This window comes from Furipterus horrens, unplaced genomic scaffold (genome assembly GCF_987537825.1).
Source record: "Furipterus horrens unplaced genomic scaffold, mFurHor1.1.pri manual_scaffold_6, whole genome shotgun sequence".
Lineage (NCBI taxonomy): Eukaryota > Metazoa > Chordata > Mammalia > Chiroptera > Furipteridae > Furipterus > Furipterus horrens.
In genome coordinates, this window is record NW_028327176.1 from 22262885 (window position 1) to 22280216 (window position 17332).

Sequence of the window (17332 nt, forward strand, 5' to 3'; positions counted from 1 at the left end):
TCATTGCTTTTTAATTTGCATTTCTCTTTGAGCATCTCTTCATATGCTTTTTTTAAAGTATGTTTTATTGATTATATTGTTACAATAGTTCCATTTTTTCCCCTTTGCTCCCCTCTGCCCAGCAACCCCCCTCCCCCAGCAATCCCATCCCCCCTTAGTTCATGTCCATGGATCATGCATGTAAGTTCCCCAGCTTCACCCTTTCCTATATTAGTCTTTTTTTATTAATTAATTAATTAATTAATTAATTTTTATAAAATTAAAATATAACAATTCCCCCTCTCAGACTTAAGACCCTTTATGATCTTACAAAGGACAATGGGCGAAGGTCTTGTGCTCCTCTAGCTGCTTCAAACTGTACATGGTCATCGCCCTACCTACCCTTGGGTCCAAAAATCCCTAATAAGAGTGGGGGTGTGGAGGGGAGGGTGGCCTTCCCACATGGGGAAGGATCATGCAGATTCCAGGTCGACTGGCTGTCCCCAGACAACGGCATGCTTAGTTTAACAGGCTGTCATCCTTGTTGTATTCTGGGGGCAACATATTTAACAACAGAGTTAAAAGGCATGATTCAATCCATAATCACTAGATGACAAAAGGCAAGGATTAATTTTTCAATGTCCCACATTGGGGAAAAAAAAAGTCTTTGGCAGAAGGTGTACAAGGCATGTCATACCTGTCCAAAACCCTTTTGCCCACTATACTTAGTTTGGGCTGAGGGAAATATTTTAGATTTCCCCCCTCTCAGACCTCTGGGCCCTTTCTGTCCAAGCCATTAGGATAGAAAAGAGAAACCAATTTTAAGTGAAGCCCACAGACCACCCCATACTTTACCAACCCAGCCACTTAGTTCAGCCAAACCATTGAGTCTCAGAGGTAGCAATGCAGACAGGATTAAGTGAGGTCTATACGTACAGACAATCACTCAGGTAATGAGATCATAGGCTTATGCCCTATGAAAACATAACACACATGTTAATTAACACAACATAACCCACAAACCAGGCTGTAAGTCTGCAAGACTGTCTTATTGGAAAGACATCCAGTTGCAAGGCATTTGACATTCTTCTTGCCTATAAATGAAGCATCTTTGATGATGTCACAGACCTAGTTTAACTTTCAAATGAAAACAAACTTCAAATGAGGATAAACTTTAAAGACAGCTACACTAGTTTATAGTCTACCACTGAGCATTGTGATTTTCCTTGAATCATGATTTTTCTCCTTAAGATTACCCTCCTTGTCATTAAGGGACTGCATTAAGTCCAGTTTTAATTTATCCTGTTCATTTGCATAAACACAACAAGAGCAGCAAATGGTCACATATGATCTTTACATCTGCTTTACTGGAACTTACACAAGGAACCTTTAGCATGACTTTTAGTTTGCCCTTCAGGGCACAGGAGCTGAGCCGCATACCTGCCATTCAGCCTTGCCAGTAAATACCTGTCTTTTCCATGTCCTTCGGGTTCTCCATTTCTTCATATGTTTTTTAACACATGTACATTTGATTCTACCTTACTCACCATAAGAAAACAAACTGATAAATGAAGATCTAAGTCCTAATGTAAGGGATAAATAAGCCACTGACTCTCAAACCAGTAGGAGGCAATTAACAGATGAATCATGAAAAAGGAGCCAGGAAATGACATTCCGCAGCTCCTCTCACATATCTCTGGGATCAAAAGGAGGAAGATTATTGTCACCAAACACAGAGAAATGGGAAGATGTAGCTAGATAACTTTGCAAATAAATTGGAGATAGACCTATAACTAGATCACCCTTAGCTAATCACACCCTTAATTAAGTAGTTAATCATGTTAGATTGTGAACCCGGATTAACCAGTAATGGAAAGATGGGGGAGAAGGAGAGAGGAAGGGACCTAACCATGTTAGTATAAAACCAGTTTTCTTTGTCTACTTCATGTGCACATGCTCCTGGCTGGCAGTGCGCCTGACTCTGCAGACTCGTGAATAAAAGCCTCGCTTTGCTGTTCAAGTCCTGTGTCCTGGTAACTTATTGTGAGCATTTCTCATACAAACATAGCTCCTTGCTGTGAAATAAAATTGTAGTACTGACCCCTCTAAATTTTTCTAAGTATTAAATGAGATGATACATGTAGAGGGCTTATCACCATGCCTAGCAAAAGTAAGTATTTGATAAATGGCATTTAGCATTATAATTAACACTAATGATATTATACTAATTCTTGGACTGCCATTTCATCTGAACCCTCCCTAGCTCAAACAGTGGGTCAGGCCACCATCCTTATCACCAATGGACCTAAACTCAGGGATTTGTGGAAGAAGAAACAGGATTGAGAAATAATTTAAATGCAGAACCTAATGAAAAAAACAAGATCAAATACCATTCAAACTATGATCTTAAATAAGGAGCAATCACAGGGCCAACAGGCGGGACAGGAGGGCTGCTGGCCGGCAGGCTCTCGGGGCTGCACAGTGCTCGCCCCCCAGCAGGAGGAGGAAGGGCTCTGTGCTGCCTCCCACGCTGCCGGAGAGAGGATGCTCTGCCACACTGACACACACTCGGACCTCAAGGAGCACCAGATATACTTCTTTATGGTCGGCTTTCATAATGCTGAGACATGCAAATGCATGTTTGGGGTCTGCATCCCTTCAATTTAGTTGAAACTCATATGTAAATTACTAAAATCAGCAGATTTCATCTACGACGTGAACTATCCAATATCAGGTTTTTGAAACATGCATGAGTCGGGTTTTGCTTCCCACTATTATTATCTTGTGTCCTGTTAGTAGCAGCAAAGACTACAGTAAGCTTGCCAAAATGCAGAAGGGACTGAAGCAAACGAAACCAAAAAAGAGCTCTGGCATGTAGGAAAAATAAGCATTTTCACTCCAAAAGTGAGAGACTCGCACACTCAGCTGGGTGGTGTTTGCAGTTGTCTTTCTGCAGTTTAATCCAGCTGTTCACTAGCATTTGAAAAAGAAAGAGAAAATGGAACTGCCCTGCTGAAGTTGTCTTTATATTATATATTTTTATTTTATTTAGGTGCTTCTCTTCTACTTTTTAGAATTTCTACTTGTAAAATTTGCTTACTGAAAATGTGTGCTTTGGGCTAGAAGAGAATATTTAGAAGTCCTGATCCCCCCCACTAAAAAAAGCCAGTGGGAGTGGAAGTTTGAGAGAGGACCGCCTAATTCAGCACTAAAACCAGTGTGAGAAGCAGCGTGTGTGTGTGAGTGTGTGTGTATGTGTGCATGTGTGTGTGGTGTAAAATGGGCTTTTCAAAGTGCTCAGAGGTTGATGGGAATGTTTGATTAGCTCCTCTGAGAAGAAAAGGTGCTTGGACCTCTTGTTGTTTCCTCTTGAGAATAATTTGGATGGGATTTGTGATGCAGAAAAGCTTAAGGAAAAAAGGATATCCATTCTGTGTGGTGGAAAAGTCTTGAAAAAATTTGCTTTCTTCAAACAAGGTATGTCTGATGAATTATTAAGATATGCAGCTAGTTTGCTTTCCATTCCTTATTATGAAAACATTAAAATGTACTTATCAGTAAGAAACTACAATACATGCCTCAACCAAGTAATCAGTCTGTACAGATTTCAGTCTCAAGGGAGTAACAATGGGAGGGGATGGTAGTTGACATCCTTTAAACAACTAATATTAGATATGTCAGCTATGAATAAATTGCACTGAGATAAGATCAGAACAAGATTTTCACTGTATCCTTAAGCCAACTTAATTATGTATTATTAAAGTAAGTTGAAAAATATGCAATTTGTGTAGAACTTTTAAGTACATTTAAGGCTTTTTTATACCTTGCTTCCTATCTGTAACACAATAGCAATGTAACAAGTTGCTTATAATATGTATCAAACGCAGTATGAGAAATGGGCACATTGGTGCTAAATTAAAAGAGAAATTATTTAATGTGGCTCTCTACTTCTCTCTATGCAGACAGAGCTCAGTGGAATGTGGCTAGAGGTGCAATTCTCTGTCTTGTTTACACTGCAAGTGTTTTCTCAGGCTAAATGCTTTTTCACTGATAAGCCCGAGGAAAGGGTTGGCATTGTTACGTCTACTATTGTAGCTCGACTTTGCACAGGAAAACAGGGCACAAAATCTCTTTTAAGCATGATTAGTGTCAAACCAGTATAAACACGAAATAAATGCCTCGAGTGCAGATTAAACAGAGAGGATAAGATTGAATTATTAGACTTGATGATTTGCTCCCCAAAAACCCATGCCATCTTTGCCATCTCCAAATCGAGAGTGGAATTCAATATTTTCTTTGCGTTTATTATGAAAATAAAACAAGGCATTCTTGGCCACAATGGCTATTCAAAAATGTGAGCACTAAGAAAATAGCAGTTTACCATTATGTTGTTTTTCAACAAATGTGGAAGTCTTGGTGTTGACGTTTTGAGGTTGTTTTTCCCTCCGTCTCTTGAAAGATGAAAACACCCTGCAGCAAGGCGGGAGCGAATGCTGTTTGTTTATGTATTTCTCTGTTGTATGTGTCAGCTGCAAGTGGCAGCTCCAAGTTGGTAGGAGAGCTGGAAGTGCCTGCCTTTTATTTATTGAATTAAAATATCCACTTTTGTAAAAGGGCTTTAGAGAAAGCATTGAAAGACTACAGGGGCTGATTTTTAATTGCAGTATGATGGTTTCCCAGACTAAGCTTCCTTTAAATATATCTTACACCGCCCCACTGGAAGGAAAGACCTTCGGAACATTGGAAATGCTGTATTTTCTATCCTGAAATAGTGTTTACTTTACGAATATAGTTTAGAAGGTCTAATTACCTTTTTTTCCTAAGTCACTGATCACATGTAGAATAGTTTCTTCCAGAGAAAATAGCTGGGTTTGAAAATGGTTTATGAATAGCGACAGGAGAACAGAAATGTGTGTGCTGGTCTCTTCTGTAATTCCCATGAGACATATCATGCACAGGAAAGTGATGTTCAGTGCACTGTCTCAGGCTTGCAGTCCTAAATTACTGGAACAGCTCTGCCACTACCTACCTAGCTGTGTTACCTTGGGAAAGGTGTGTGACATTTCTGGATGTGTGTTTCCTTATCTAGAAAAAAGAAATAGCAATGCCTGACCTCTTCAATGTCAAGACATGGCCAGGCCAATTTCATTGTTGAGACTCTCTGTATGTTACAAAATGAAGAAATATCAAAATGGGGTTTCAGAACTATGGTATATTTAAAATGTTCATGTTTTCCTAACTAAAGACTTTAACATACAAAAATGAAATGTGTGTGCATGTGTGTGTGTGTATGTGTGTGTGACTCTCCATAGTGTACTGAGGACAGTGTGGTCCATGCTGTATGACAGACTTCCTTCAGTTTTCTATTGTACTTTTGTGACTGCCTGTAACATACCATGTGGAGATAATGTCAGATATCTACATGTAAAGCCTGCCAGGCAAGGCCAAGGCCAAATGGCCCTCCAGTGCTGCAGATCCCATGGGAGTTTGCCAGGCAAGAGGCTCTGCCACTTCTTAAATGTATAAACTTTTGCAAGTTACTTAAACTTTCTGAGCCTCAGTTTTTGCATCTCTAAAAGGGGTCTATTATTAGTGCCTCCATCAAAGGATTGTGGCAAAAAGCTTTGATCATTGCTTGGCACACTGTCAGCCTCCAAATATTAGCAAATATTTTCTTTATTATATATGACTAGAATAGAGAAATCAGATCAGCTGTGAAGCAAAGCAAGCGTAATCCTCTTCAAACTTTTAAATGTTTACTTTCTGGATATGGTAAGCAAATAGATCTGTAAAATTATGTGATATTAATATAATTATTATAAATGTGTAGCCATCTCTTCATTCAGAGGATCTCAGCTAATCAATCAATCAGCAAATGATAAGCAAGCGGCAGCTTCCATGATGTCTATAGAAAGAGAAATCCCAGGGGTTCCCCTCTCGCTGTCTAAAAATGTGTCTCTGTGGTTTGCAGAAGGTGGTGGAATTCTTGGCCCCATGAAAAAACATAGCGTGAGCTAGAGAAAAGTGCAAAGGAAACCTGCTACTTTTCACAGGTGTGAAAGGTCTTTGTTCAAGTGGTGGTGAGCTGCTTCTGTTCATGCAGAGAATGGGGCAGAGAGGAGCAACAGGAGAGGCATCAGAAATGGCTCTTTGATAATGCTGATGGTTAAATTTTAATTAAGCTGCAGCAGTACCCTGTCATAGCTGAGCTTCCACAGCCACCGTTGGCTCAGCTCCAGCGCTGATTCCTGTCACCAGCCTGTACCACAGGCATCACCTGCAGCTAGTGCTCCAGCTGTGCACCTGCACCCCGCTGGCCCAACTCCCAACAAATTTTGGAGCTATGCACAGCCTGTGGGGAGACCCTGAAGCCGCAGGAGTGCACACTGACAGTGAAGGACCCCAAAGCTGCTAGTGCACCTGCAGTTAGCCCCAGCCCTTACCGCCAGTCCTGGCTCTTATCACTATATGTGTGTCTGCAACTGGCCGCTGCAACCAAGTGCATGCACACCACCAGCTCTGGCCATCACCCCTGCCTGCCCCGGTCCCTGCCTGCTGAACCCTGACGCATCCCTGAGACCCCAACAGCCCTTCCACAGATCCCCCACAGTGCTCATCGAGTACTACGCAGTTGGTGATATGAACCCCAGAAACCTGAGCTGGTTAGATGCAAGGCTACCACAAGCACCCACACTTGATGCCCTGCACCACTAGCCTCAGGATCACAGCACGCCCCAGCACGCCTCCGCCCACAGTGCAGGGCTTTTCTGACCAAAGTCATAAAGTCTAAAAGAGGCTATGGGGATAATGAAGAATCCGGGAAACATGACACACCAAAAGAGCCCAGTAAACCTCCAGTAACTGACACCCAAGAAATGGAGAGACCTGAACTGCCAGACAAAGAATTTTAAAAAATTAAAACTGCACCAAAGATGCAGAGAGAGCTATAAGAGAACACAGATAAACAATGGAATGAAACTGGGAAAACAATACAAGAAAAAAATGAGTTCAAGAAAGAGACAACATAAAATAGAACCACATGGAAATTTTGGAGCTGAAAAATAAAATTTTAATTATAAAAAATATGCACACACAAAAAATGTCAGTCAGTCTGAGATCTTCTAAGTGAGTTCCTGTTTACAGACCAGGAGGTGAAGAACCAAATTCCAGTGAGACTCCCAGAGCCCCATGTTCACAATGGAGCAAAGACTATTTCAGTTCTGTTGACTGCATTCTCCTACGGTTACCTCATTTGTAAAGCAAACAGTTGTGGATACTGGATTTAGAATTTGTTTCTAATCAACTAGAAAACTTTTCTGTTTCAACAGACTGCAAACCTTAAAGAAATCCTTAGAGATTTCCTATTAGAACTGCTCGGGCTGCCGGGGGAGTGCACAAAGCAGGCAGGAGGGGATAGTGGGAGTTGAGACTCATAAAAGCTGCACATCGTGTGGCAACCAGCAGAAGGCCAATCCCCCACACAGCAGAGGGGACTCGGCGGAAACCCGCTCCGCATTCCAGGGCTTGTGTCCTGAGGGAGAAAGGTGAACTGAGACAATGATGCGAAAATCCTTTCCTGAGTCAAATCCACAAGCCAGGGTCTTGGAACAAAACACATACATATCAGTTCAGCTTTGATTCAGTTTAGAATATATTTTGGTATTTGTTTTTTTTATTCTGGAATTACCAATTTAAGAAAATATTTAGCCCATTTCTACTTCATATTACTTCACTATATATATTTTTTTAATTCTTTTTTAAGAATGCTGGATGTTATGTTTCAGCCATTTGATTGGTCCACTTGTACTACAACTATCTAGAAGATTTCCATAACAATGGGCTAAAGATCCTTGCAAATCTTGTAGCAGAGAGGAAGAAACAAAACTACAGAATTGCTCTGTTGCTGGGGTCCTAAAAGAATTTAACTCTGTGGCAGTTAAAAAGTTCAAAAATCAAGTATGGCTAACCCTGGGCAATGTCTTGTAGAGAGAGATTCAGTTGGTTGCTTTACCTCTGTTAAGTCCTCAACTAGAACCTAAATGATTACATTTGTCAAAGGACGATGATGAGAATGATGATGGTAATCATGAGCAGTCACCACCCCCAACAGCAATGATAATTGCTAACACAGAGCTATTCCCATGTGCCAAGCACCATTCGAAGCCCTTTACACACATGCATTCATTTTATCCTAACAGCAACGACATGGGGTGGGTTGTTACTATCCCCAATGTGCAGATGAGAAAACTGAGGCCCTGAGAAGGTGAGGAAATGTCTGAGGTCGCACAGCTCATAAGTGATGGAACTCAACTTCAAACCCAAGCAATCTAGTTCCAGAGTTCACACTCTTAACCTATCAGGCAATAATTACACAGTCCTGGTTTCTCTATCACTGCCCCAAATCCCTGAAAACATTGTTTTCAAGCCAAGTCAAATTTTGAAGGAAACTATTTTTTCTCACAAGTAGAGACACAGCACTAATAATGATGGGAAGGACTGAAGACAAGAAACTCACAGGAGAAGGGCTGTTGGGAAGGACGGGGTATTTCTGGCCCTGTTGAACCCTCTCCTGATTTAAGAATTGCTTCTCAGGTGTGTTGGAAAGACATGACTCTCAGGAGGAAAGTCAAGTTATAGGTGTCATTATCAAGACCTTTGAGTAGCCAGTCCCCTATGACTCAGGTTACTTTTTAAAAAATCACTTTTCCTGATAAGGGTCTCCACATTGACAAGACTCCCATAGACATTTCTCAAATTCTTTCCCTCAGTGAGAGAAAGGCGAAAGTTTTGTGTGGACACGTGGTAAAAATTCATGAAAATCGCCCCTCAGGCTAGAGTGAGGTGAAACTGTTTCTGCATTCCTTCTTCCCAAAAAGAAAAAAAAAAAAAATCTTCCTTTAGGGGGACCTAATGTATAGTTAATTCCCAAGAAAAGAGGCCACTGGCATCTCAGGGCTGCGTGAATTCCCTCCTCTGAGTTCCTTTGTGTCCCAGACAGACAGAGAAAACATGCTTTGGATGTGCAGGTGCAAGTCCACTTGCCCAGACTGGCTTTCTTGTCTGATATAGTGAGTAAATCTGTACTCCTAAAGCTAAAAGGAATTTAGGGAAGCGAAGGCAACTGTCACCAATGTAGCAACAAACAATAATGGGACCACTGCCGTGCGTCATCCATAATTCCCCGTGTCTGGGAAGAGGAGCGAGCACAGTAAGTCTCCATTCTTCCACAGCTGCCATCTGTGGGCACACAACAAATACACGTAAGAGGTCTGGCAGCGACCTGGGCTCTGAAGAGCCTGACAGTGGGATAAGGGGGCTGGACAGAGCAGTGATGACTTACAGTGTGTGGCCAGATATATGTCTGAAAAAGGGATATGGGAACAGAGAGAGGTGAGGGAAGCCAGGGAGCAACCTCTGTGGGAAGTTGGGGAAGAGCACCCCAGGCAGAGGGAAGAGCGAATGCAAAGGCCCTGAGGTTAGGTTGAGCTTCAGAGGCCAGCATTTCTGGAGCAGGCTGGGTGCGGAGGAAAGGAATGGAGACCCAGGGTGTACTTGGGACAAGCAGACACAGAGGACACCATCCTAATGCTCTTCGATTTCCCCCAGCCGCCCCCAACTGCCCCCACACAGTATCTGCGCGCAATTCCTGCCTCTGCCCAGGGTGAAACCTGAGTAGTTCCTTTAATATGCAGGTCATGCTCAGAGCTGTTGTTTTTAAGACCTTGTCATATTATATCACCATACAATCTTAGTCAGAGAAGGAAAACTCTGACTCCAAAAAACCTCCGCTGCCTTGCGGCATACCTCTTCAGGGGAAAGGCTAAGGGAGTAAACCCCGACAGAAAATCCGGAGCCGGAGTCCCTAAGGCGGTTTGACGTTGTAGTCAACACTGGCAACTCCTGCAGCGCACCTGAAGCCAAGCTGTATTGACTCCGTCTTTCCCTTGGACCCTTCAGCTGCGAAGAGAGGGGGGGTCTGCTGCATGGGCAACAGCAGACCCTCCATATCACCCTGCCCAGGCTCTGTAGCTTCAGCTTCACTGGAGAGGACATTCCAGCGTCATCGTAAGATGTCGATTCAACACGGGAGGAGACAGATACCGTGTCACTCCCGAGTCGGACTGCACAGCCATTCTCGGCGGTGCAGATAGACTTTTAAGAAGCTACACCATCGTCTCTCGAGACGGACGGCTGCCGACGACAATCTTAGTTGTCATCAACATAGATATAATAGTTAGGTAATACTTAAAAACTTTAAAATGGCCTTCCCAGTTTAAAGTTTCATCCTGCACCTCCAGGCTTGCTTTCTGCAATGGGAAGGGGCATGACTGGATTCTCTCCTTCTCTGCCTTGTGCCTTTTCTCCCCTTCGCTGCTAGTGACAGCCTCTCCGTGTCCAGAGTTGAGGTGGGTGCAGAGAGGAAAGGCGAAAGTGGCAGGAAGCCTTCTGAGTTGCTACTGCTGTGAGCTGGCTTCGGGTTCATTGGGCTTGGCTGGCTTTTACAGCCATTTCTTGTTCCTATGGGGCACTTCCCACTTTACCAGGGATCCCTCACGCACATTCTCTGGATGCTGATGCATAAGAATCTGCTCTGGCTGGGTGTTTGCAGTTCCTTGCTCAGCCCCCTAGCAGCTGGAGATCTAACTCCAGCTGTTTCCTGCTGTGGGCTCCTTGGTCCTTCTTCTCACACAACTGGTTTTGGAAAGGCCTAAAGCGACCCCCGGCTGACTCTCACACAGTTAGTCTCCTTTGCCACAAGCTACTCCCTCCCCTGTGGATGTCTTACTCATGAGCCAGACACCAGGCCACTATGCCCCAATCCTAAGGAACACCACCACTCAGTAATTTCAAATGGGGTTTTGGGCATCCAAGCCGGACTTCCAAAGGAGGTAACCAAGAACCGCGATCTTCAGTAGACTGCCAGATTGTACCAGAAGTTATAGGAGCCAAGAGGGTAGCTGGAGACTGGAGAGAAAGAATAGCTTTAGGAAAAGCTGTTGGCATTTCCCCTCCTCCTCCTGCTCTGCACACTCCCCACCACTCCAGGCAATAGTGAGAGGAGCCCCAGGACCACTTAGGAACATGAAAGGAGTTGGCACTTCATCTCAGCTGAAGCTAAGACAAAGGATCATCCCGTTTTAACATCCCATGACACAGTCAATTACAATACACTCAAATGTCTATTTAAATGGGTGTGTTATGCCTGGTTAAACTTAAAAATATGCCCGATGCATCACTTTACCCTAAATAACATTTGTGTTTGAGAGAGAGAGAAAGCAAAGCTGTTAGTGAGTTCAGGCCCAAATATAGCTCAAGACAATCTCTGGGCCTTAGAACTAAGACAACTTTATTACACAATATATGTATTTTACAGTGTGTCTTAACTATGGTCAATGGGGTATTTCAAAAGCCTAGGATAGAGGTGTCAAGGCAAAAAGGAAGTGAAACCATCAGCAAGGTGGTCAGATGGGTGTACTGAGTGGGGTCAAATGTTTGAGGCCTGGGAGGGAATGCCGGTTCTTCTCCATGCTCATTCTATAACCTTGGAAAGCTTACTAAGGTTCTCTAAGCCTCGATTTCCTACTCTGAAAAAATGGGCATAAAAGTACTGACCTGCTACGATCACCAGGATAATTCAATAAGGTCACATACGTGCAGTATGTAGCATATAGTAAGCATTCAGTAAATGATAGTTATTATTAGAGTAGACTCTAAACTCCTAAAACTTTCCATGAAGAAGAACAAAGGCACCAGTCCCACCTTGTGCAACAGCGCACTAGACAGCTGGGCCAAAACTGGCAGGAGGGCCAGGCAAGAGGGTTCGGAGGTGTCATCAGAGCCGGGCATGGGCCAGAGAGGGCCCCTGGCGCGGGAGGCTGTGTGGTTTCCTCTGGAGAGAGAGAAAAGACTGTCTTTCTGCTGGTTCCTGCCAGCTTCTGGGGCTCAATCCTCTGTAGCCTTCCGCTGTTCAGCCGCAGTCATTGCCCTCCTCTATACCCTCCACTGCCCCAGTGGTTGCTGGGACTCAAGAATGCACTCTGAGCCACAGGCCCATGCCTGCCTGTCAGCAGCATGGGGACAGCTGGAACCTGTGGTCTGAGACAAACCCGCTCTTTACCAAGAGGCAGACAGGAAGATACTATGGATTTTACAGACACACCCTCATCCTCCTTCCCACCTAAGCTGGAAGGCTTTGCCAGATGTAAAAAAAAAAAAAAAAAAAGTTTTTCTGTGCCTAAGAATTAAAGGCAGACCAAAAAGAACAGAATGTTCAGGCCAGTCAAGGCTCTGGGGACCACATTTGGACTGAACCAAAATGCCCAGCTCCAGATTCATAGTGGATGGCTCCTTGGCAGCCACAAACCTCCATGCCCAAGGGAGCAAACTCAGTGGGGGGAGAGGCAGGGCTAATCCCGTGTCAAACACATTAGGTAAAGAAGCTTCAGATGAGAGAAACTCATCTCCCCAAGCTCCAGGAGAAACTCTGAAACCAGGCACTGTTTCCAGAGTAACTAAGACGGGTGGTCATGGTCCACCTCATCTTTTACCGAGGCCCTCCCCTCTCCCCCTGGATTCACTGCTCTGCGCCCCCTTCCATTACAGAGGGTAAATTACTCTTAGAAGGAGTTCTTTAGAGCTCATTTGGGGGCATGCCTGCAAACTGGTATTTTTCCCCACTGGCAGTATAAGATCTAAACTACCACTTCAGAAACGTAATTACTGTTTGCAGCCTCACTAGAAATCACTGTTGGTTGAAGCCTTGCTGGATGTGGTAAGTATTACCATATGTCAGGTTCTTAATGAAGTAACAATGATGGTCTGAAACACACGCACCAAAAAAGGCTTTCCCGTTTTGGTTTTCTGACATGTAGAAACATGCCACATGGATCAACGAACCTAATGGCATAGGCATATATCTGTGATTGAACACATGCATGGGCTCTTTAGTCCACCCGACAGCCAAGGAGTGAATATCTTTGCTTTAGGATTTATATCTCTGGCTGTATATGGGAATCAAAAGTGATCCTCGGTAAAGGGAGCCTGAGTAGTTCACATTTTAGTCATCAAAAAATTACCGGTAAGATCTGTGGAGAACTTCTAGTTTGGAACATCAGTAAGCATAACACTCTTTCAGATAGAGAGATAGATAGATATGAGGGGGACCCCCCCCCCAAAAAAAACCTGAATTATCTTCTGGAGGGTGGGCCCCTGTAGTACAGTCCTCCCCGCTAGTTGAGTGTTCTAAGAACCCATCTGTATCAGGTACAAGCTGGCGCTGTGTGAGAGGCTGTGTTCAGCTTCAGCGAATTTTTTTTGAAGACTCTTTCAACGTCTTTGCCCATTTCATGATGGGTGATTTACCAGTGCGCCTGCCCACACAGTGCTGAGTGTTCAGCAGTTTTTGACTAAAAATGGTATGACCACCGTGCCCCCACCCTCCCTGTTCACCCGATCTTGCTTCAAGCTACTTTTGTTTCCCTGGATAAAAAAGTCCTCAAAGGGAAACATTTTGCCAACATGGAAGAGGTGAAACATAAAACAGCAGCACTAACAGGCATCAAAATCAACAAGTTCAAAAACTGTTTTGAGCAGTTGGAAAAAAACATCTTGATAAGTGTATTCCATCCAATGCAGAGTATTTTGAAGGTGACTAAAGTTTAAACATGTAAGAATAAACACACAATTTTTTATATATAAATTCTGGGGTTTTGGGGTCCCCCCATATATATGTTGTGCTGGGTAATGCTTTTGTTGTGTGGCCTGTGCTGTGCACTGTAGGATGTTTAGCAGTATCTCTGGCATCTACCCACTAGATGCCAAGAGCACTGCCAAATCTTTCTAGCGGGGAAGGGGATGGTAATGAACTCTGACCATAAATATATCAGGAACCCACAGTGACATTCTTATGGCATAGTTTTGAGGTCACATACTCCCCTTTTCCTCCCAGAGTGTCCCAGGTATGTAGGCTGTGTTTTTCCTTCTCGGTGGCTGCTGTAGTTCATGAGATTCTTCTCTCTCTTCCTGGAGCCTGGCTCCAGAGTTGCATACAGTTTCTCCAACCCCTGTCTTGACGCTACCAAAGGACAAGTACCCGTACCCTTTCATTTGAAGTGTTTCCATCTTACTACACTAATTGTTTCGGGGAAATGGGAGATAAGAAAAACAACAAGGATGAAAAGGGTTTTAATCAAAGCTTCAAGGAACAGAAACTAACTCATGCTGGCAGGCGCGAGAGGGCCCAGAAACATCTATGTCTTGCATAGGAGACCAAGTCCAGCTGGACTTCCTTCAGACTGGAAATGGGACCTGGGAAGTGGCCAGAATATAAGGCATCTGCTCTCTCTGCTCCTCCCGGGAGCACACGCTTTCCCTTCTCCAGCTCGTTCTGCCCTCATCTTCTCCACCTTACGCAGGGCCCCATGTGGCCTTCAGCTTGGCTGCCAAGTTTTCAAGGCTTTTGGTGCTCCAATTCCAAAATCTCAAGAGAGATCTTGATTGGTCTTTTTTTTTTTTGCCAGATCATTAAGTGACCAGCTTAGTGACTTAATTTCAGCAAGTGTTATCTCTGCATCTCAGCATAATCTTTGAGACCCTTCAGGGGTCTTGTGAGGTTAAAGTTATGTATGTAACCAGGCTTTTAAGAGTGAAAATACTATACAAATTAGGAGTGGAATTTCTATTTTATAATAATATTATATAATACATCATAAAACCATTTGGAATTTATAATAACAGTCATATCAGGAGTTCAATGTAGTGAAAAGAGCACAAAATTAAATAGAGATCTGGCCTGTGTGACCTTAGGCAAGTGACTTCACTGCTCAGAATTACAGGAATAATACTCATTTTACTTCAAGCGGTTTTCAGGTGCTCCAGATAAGAGAATTGTTGAGAAAACACTCTGCAGGCTCTGGTATAAACCTCTCTGCTAGGTAGAGACAGGCACTGTGAGTTAGGGAGCAGTCAGAAGTAATCTTTCAGCTGCAAGCCCAACTGAAAAGGTAGTTGATTATCTCATTTAACAGAGCAGGGGGTTCAGCCTCCAGGCACAAGACAGAGTTCCAGCTCCCTTTCTCTGTGACTCACTTAGCTGCCTGCCTGATTTTTGTGTTGGCTTTTTCCTCAGATTGACTTGCCTCATAGTCACAAAATGGCTGCCAGCAGACCTAGAACAATTCGCCCCCTTGTTCATGGCCAACAAGACAGGTAATCTCTCCCTGAAAAACATCGGAGTAAAGTCTCTCTCTTCTATCTGTTACAAATCAGGACACACCCACCCTTGAACTAGTCACAACCCCTTGGAGAAGGCCCTGCGTGGATCGGCGCAAGCCTGAGGTCCTGAAGCAACCATCAGCAAGGCGGAATATGTATAAGTATATAATCACCATTGGTTACCCTTAGATGGTCCTCTTCCTCTGAGTTCTCTGGCTGCATTTATTCCCTTTCCCAAATCAGGGTTGTGTCAGCAAGGAGGATGGGGGAAGCAGTTGCTCTGCTTAGGTAACCGACAGTGTCCAGTCCACACAGCCTAGCTCGGAGAGCACCTTCAAGCAGACTGGTGCATCCTTAGGAACCAACATTTTGAGAAAAGGCAAAATTTCCCTTGTCTTCCCTGCCTGTTTGGCTTGTACTTTGCAACTGGCATTTCTTTAAAATAAAAGAAGGAAGGACCTGGAACGAGAAGAAAAATAAGGAAAGAAAGAAAATCTACTGACCTCTCTGGCTTATGCTCTCCTTCATAGAATCCCCAGGGGATTATAATAGCGACTTCTGGTATCGTGGCAACAAGAAATGCAGTGTTTCAGGCCCAGCCCAGAGCAAGATGATTTACCTACAGGTTTCTATCAGACTGAGGCCACCTCCACATTGTAAACGCCTCTCCTATAGCCTCTTGTCCTTTTGGCTAAGACCAAGTGTAAAATCCTCTCTTAGTATCAGCCTTCCTTGTTCCATTTTCACCAGATAAACTCACATCCACTGAGGAACAGCTGACTTTACACCAGGCCAAGATGAGGAAAGCAAGAGCAGATGTGGCCTCACCCCATTCAGAGATGCCTGTCCTCAAGGGGTTTTTGGCATTTTGGAAATACAACACAAGCCTCTCATAACTATTAAATATTTCCAGATGGACATTGGCTCTCTCTGCCTCATGACAAACAGTATTGTTAGGTGCTCCCCCATGCAGCATCATCGATCAGACAAACACCAGCATTAAATAAATCCTGTATGTCCACTAGGACATATTTTCTGCAACTGAGTGGCTCAAGTAAGCTTCTAGGAGGCTTATTAAAAATGATGAATGCAAAAATAATGTTTAAGCTTCCGGTGTCTCCCTCTGGCCTAAGGGATCAGTTCCACATTCTTTAGGAATGACATTCAAGGCCGATATGGCCCCTTCTTTCCTCTCTAACAGTCTGATTTCTCTCCCAGCCTGGCCAAGCTGCTCCCAGTTCCTGAAGTTGCTCTGTCCCCTGTGTCCTGTCCCTTCTTCACGAATCATTGTTTTCCAATCTGCCAGTTAAATTAATCTAAGCCTCCTCCAATCCCCATGCCCAGGCCTATTTGACCATCTATCCTTTTTTGCCATCTCTGTATCATCTGCAGCAGAGGTTCTAATTCTGGATGCACAATGGAGTTACTTGGGAGCTTTAAAGCATATTGATATCAACTCAGACCAATTAAATCAGAATGTAGTTGAGGGAAGTGTCTTGCTTATTATGAAACTGTTATGGCAATTTGTAGAATGTAAATGCTGGGCCTCTGAACTCATAATTCCTGGTTTGAATTGCAGCTTCTCTTCTTTCTAGCACTGTAGGTAACCTTGGGCAATTTACCTAACCTCTGCATGTCTCCAGTTCTTTACCTCTAAAATTAAGGCAAGAAAACCCCCTACCTGATCATGTTATTATGAAGATTACATGAGTTAATATATTACTGACACTTAATATGTGCTCAATAAGTTATGGTGAGTGCACCAGTCTACCTCTAAAAGACTCAAAGCAACTTGATGGTAGGACATGCACCTTGTTCCTGTCTGCCTAGCACAGAATACACACACACAAAAATTTTTTCTGAATGATTAAAGGGATGTATGAAGATGAACTTTGACTTTAGGAAATCAGGAAGATTTACATAGAAGAGATGGCCCATGAGCTCAACCTTGAAAGATGGATAGGTTGTGAGAGGCAGATGGGGAATGGTAAGGTATTCCAGCTAGAACAATAATAAGAGAATGAGCCAAGACTGATTTCCAGGGTGTATAAAAAAGACCAAAAGCCTTGGGTGTGCTGAAGTCAGAGGAGAGGATTACAGAAGAGAATTACAGTGAGATGGTTTGAAAGATAATTTGGAC

At 43.5% G+C, this 17332-nt stretch overlaps 1 protein-coding gene across 1 annotated transcript in view; it reads left to right on the forward strand.

Moving 5' to 3' along the window:
• Window positions 1-3240: 3240 nt before the first annotated feature.
• Window positions 3241-17332, forward strand: part of VIT (vitrin) — a 98522-nt gene continuing 84430 nt past the window's right edge. The window contains exon 1 of the mRNA XM_090280211.1: window positions 3241-3456. The gene's annotated coding sequence lies outside the window, so the exon portion shown is untranslated. The remainder of the gene's footprint in view (window positions 3457-17332) is intronic.